Genomic DNA, 4,612 nt, shown 5'->3' with positions numbered 1-4,612 from the left:
GCGCGAGTGGAGGAGTTAGGCGTGGAACGTGGCTCAGGCATGTTCCCCCGTGCACTCGCTGCGCTCTCCTTCTTGAGCAAGGACATTCTCGACGGGAAAGTACAACTGTTGCGGAAGCTCGGGTTTTCACAGGATGACCTAGTGATGATTGTGAAGAAGGCGCCGCAGGTCCTGGCTTTATCTGAGAAAAAGATCCAGCGAGCTGTCGAGTTCTTGATGAGGGACGCCTCTCTGCAGGCACCGTACATTGCGCAACGTCCAGTTCTCATCATGTATAGTCTTGAGAAGCGGTTGATGCCCCGGCACTCCTTGCTCGATGTTCTCAGGCAGAAGGGACTACTGGGTGTCGAGTGGGACTACTATACAATTGCTGCGATGGCTCAGAAGAAGTTTGTGCAGAAGTTTGTGGATCCTTATAAGAGCAGCTTTCCAGGCCTGGCTGATGATTATGCCTCTGCATGTCTTGGGAAAGCATAATGGAGATTCTTGGCCAGAATATTTTAAACCCTGGCGACCAAATCTGCTCATTCTGAGACTGTCCGAGGATTCTCTTCGTCACAAGACTAGCAACGAGTTTGATTTAGAGCCAGAGTACACTGAACTTCAAAGAGACCTACGCAATTCATGTAGAGCGTGGAGAAGCATCAGGTTCCACGGCATCGTGCCGTGAAGGTCCTGCTGGTAGAGGAATCGCTGAACAACTTTCTTATGCATTAGTTGCTTGTTCTGAGGAGACTATATCAGATCGAAGTTCATGGATTGTTGCAAGGAAAGTGTTCCTGGGCTCACTTATGTGTATGCTGCTGATTGTGCTGCGGAGGTGCCCCCAAATTCAATTTTGACATGTTAACATATGATTTTTGTATCCTTTGGTGTACTAGATGTTTAGATGGTAACATGCAGCTTTTTCCCATTAGCTACTATTCATGGCACAAACACTCTTAATTCTTAGTCTCTGCAATTGAACAACTAGTGATCTGATTGTTCACAATCCGTGCTATTTTTTTTAAGGAAACGCTGTATCCTTAATATACACTTTAGAGACAAGGTACTTCTCTGTGATCATGAAAGTGACATAACTCCCTCCGTGCTACCAAAGTTAATTGTTTCCTAGCTTTGGCTTATATTTCTTGGCTAAAATAAGCATAGAAAATATGAACTAGTTTTTAATATGGTACAGTCTACAGTGTAGGTTTTATAAGAAATATGTTTCAGTTTTTACAAACTTGGCTTGTATATATGTTGGAGCAACTTGAGCCTGAGCAAGATAGGATGTAGCTCACTTGCTGTTAGGTAAAATGCTTGACCTGAATAGACTTGTATCCAGCAGAAATGAATGTGACATTCCGTCTGTAGAAATGAATATACCATAACCATATGCACCAGCTCCTTAAGTTCGATAAGTGTACAGTCGTTTCCTTCTGATTTTACCAAACATTCGCATTCATCTTAGTGCTGTTACATCTCCTCCCTTTTTCGTCTTTTTATTTCTGTTGGAGAAACAATAGAGGATGCCACATATTTGGCTGTTACAATTTCCGTTGAATTGAATCTTATTTAAACGAGTCTCAGCAAATCAGATAATCTTGCTTCATATATGGTACAGTGTAGGGTTTAGAAGAAATATATTTCTCCTTACACAAAATTGGGTTGTATATATTTTTGAGCAACTTGAGCCTGAGCAAGACATGTTGTAGCTCACTTGCTGTTAGGTAAAATGCTTGACCTAATGACCTGAATAGTGTTGTATCCATCAGAAATGAATGTGACATTCGGTCTGTAAAAATGAATAGACAATATGCATCAGCTCCTTAAAGATTGTCTTGCAGCCTTTAATACCTTCGATATAAAGTCATTTCTGCAGCACCAGATACTGCAAGACACAAGGCACATATGTAATAATTTCCATATGAAAATGCACAGCCAACAACTTATTGTTAGTATGAACAGAATATGTGACAGTGTAATCTGGAATGAGGACTGATACTTGTACAAATCTATTTTATCGAGATTTTGTTCATAATCCTAATGACAATTTAGGCTTTGTGGAGAGATAATAACCTACAGCTAATAACCTGTCAAGGGCTAAAACCTGGAGTTTTCCATTTATAAGACCAAGTGTCGTTTCATCTGTGAGGTCTCTGGTTTCCTAGAGCAGAGTTAAATCCTGATATTTTGACTAAATACCTTGCACGATGGTCTTATTGTACTTTTTTTTTTAAATTATCCCTGTACATGCCAATAAATCTCAGTCCTGATCACATTGTGCTCACGGCACTCTTCTAATTGTAACTGTACATCACACATAGCTATAGATGGCACACTCTTCCAGTTGTCATAGTAATTTAATCATGTAATGTAATGCTACTTCTAGTGTTTCTGACATGCATCTAAGAAAGAGGATGCCAGGAAATAATAGGTGAGTAATCTTCTGTCACCGGCCTACCCCCCTCCCCCATCTCAAGTTTTACTGGAAGAGCTTGCTTACATTGTCCAATAGTTAGCACGGAAGTTCAACTGTTAATACGATCTAAGTATGATCATGATTAAATTCATCCAAGACAATTGGCACCAATTTTGGAAGAATGGCTTGATACCATGGAGGCTTGTGGGGAGGTCAGTTTACACCATTGACTTCTGAAACATTGTATTTATTTTAATAATTAGTTCTGTAATTATCTGAATTTTCTGTAAGTGTGATGTTCTATACAACTATAATGTACTATAGCCCCTCCCCCCCTAAGTGACAAACATTAATTTCAATAGTTTTGTAGTTTCTGTTTGTATATTAGGTAGATGATGTGATGAATCTGATCAAGCATCCTAATATTCATATCTGAATCCAGTCGGTACTTAGCTCATTTAGGACCATTGCACTGCTATATTTGTTGGGCTACATTGCATATAGATTTAGTGTCATTCCAGCCAGGGTCAAGCAATTGGATTAATAATCTCTTGGATAAGCTATATCAGTGTGTGGTCGCCTCCTTCTGATTTTGCCAGAACATTGGCATTCATCTAACTGCTGGTACAGATCCTCCTCCCTGTTCCTTCTTTTTCTTTCTGTTGGAGAAACAGTAGAGGATGCCACAAATCCATTGAATTGAATCTGACTTACACCAGAGCCTCAACAAATCAGATCATCTTGCTTCATATATCATCTGCATGTATTATGTGTGTGCCTTGCTCGAGAAAAATCGAGCGTACACATAATTGAGAGGTCCTGGTTGTTACTTGCTTTTGTGCTTGCGGCTTAGGTCTCATTGCTTTTTTTTTTTTTTTGTAGAGATACTATTTAGACTAGCGGATGGTTCTTTCAATTGTTTAAACTTTTTCAGTTAGTACACTGCATAACCAACTGACAAACAAAACAAAATACCTGGAACTCTTCCTGATCCTATGACTTTATCCATGCTCTTTCTTGGAAACAAATCTTACATATTCTCATCATTATCACTCATTTTTTGTGAGGCCCAAAGAACACTATTTTTTTGTGCAGATCACCACATAATTTTTGTGGAGCTCCCAAATAGATTATTTTCATTGTAAAATTTTGCAGATTCATGTGTATCCCCTCGTGTACACATGAAATGAAGCGCAAAGGTCCTTTGCGTTTTCTCGAGAAAAAGAATTTTGTGAGCTAAAATCAACTTGTTGTGCAGAAGTGTCGTATTTGCCTTTTTTTACTTGTTGGATACTAGTAAGTGTGAACGTGCAATACACATCTTAACTTTCAGTCACATTATTTTGTTAAACCACAGAAAATAAACCTATATAATTTGTTTGAACCGGCAACATCCACTGAATTTGTTAGTCAAAACCATCAAGCTGAGAGATGATATTGCATCTAATAATTCTACTTTGTGGAATTTGAGCACCAGCGCGGTATCATCTAAACTTGGTTCCAAAAGTATCCATATTTGTATGTCTCAATCTGTGCTTAAAAATGGAAGTAGTAACAAATTCCTGCAACTGTTTGTTAAGCTACAATAAATCAGTCTAACAGAAACTATATTGTGTACTATATTGTGTCAATTTCTGCATATGTGAGCACCTTGATGATTTTTTTTGTGGTGATCATGCCGCTGAACTGGCTGTCATATAGGAATATTTTTTGGAGCAAACGCCAGCTGGCTATTCATTTAGGAAGAAAGGAAAATGATCCAGTTTATGAGGAAAACCGGATCGAAAACCATACATAAAGTACCTCCGACATGCGGACTACTCCCAAAATCTAAAACAACAACACAACAAGATTGAACAACCTATCAACGACAAAGTGCTACATATTCGACAAATCGACATGAAGGTTGCATGAAGTGCATCCATCATGTAATCTCAACAGCCTTCTTCTTGGCGTCAACCTTGTTGCTCTTGGGCCTTTTCACCTTCTCCACATTCTTCACAAGGGAGCCAAGCATCATGATGGAACGAGGCGACAAAGGGATCTTAAACTTGTCAATGAAGGCAACAAGGGCGTTGTCATCGAACTCAGCGTTCTCTTTCAAAATGCCCAAAACACGCGCGAGCAACTCCTGAGATGTAGCATCCTTCCGCAATTGCTTCTGCTTCTCGATGCGACCACTCCGACGAGGCGTGGTGGCCACCTCTT

Source organism: Lolium rigidum, chromosome 6, assembly GCF_022539505.1.
Source record: "Lolium rigidum isolate FL_2022 chromosome 6, APGP_CSIRO_Lrig_0.1, whole genome shotgun sequence".
NCBI classification, from domain to species: domain Eukaryota; kingdom Viridiplantae; phylum Streptophyta; class Magnoliopsida; order Poales; family Poaceae; genus Lolium; species Lolium rigidum.
The sequence above is the reverse complement of the archived record's forward strand: the minus strand, read 5'-3'. Positions refer to the sequence as shown.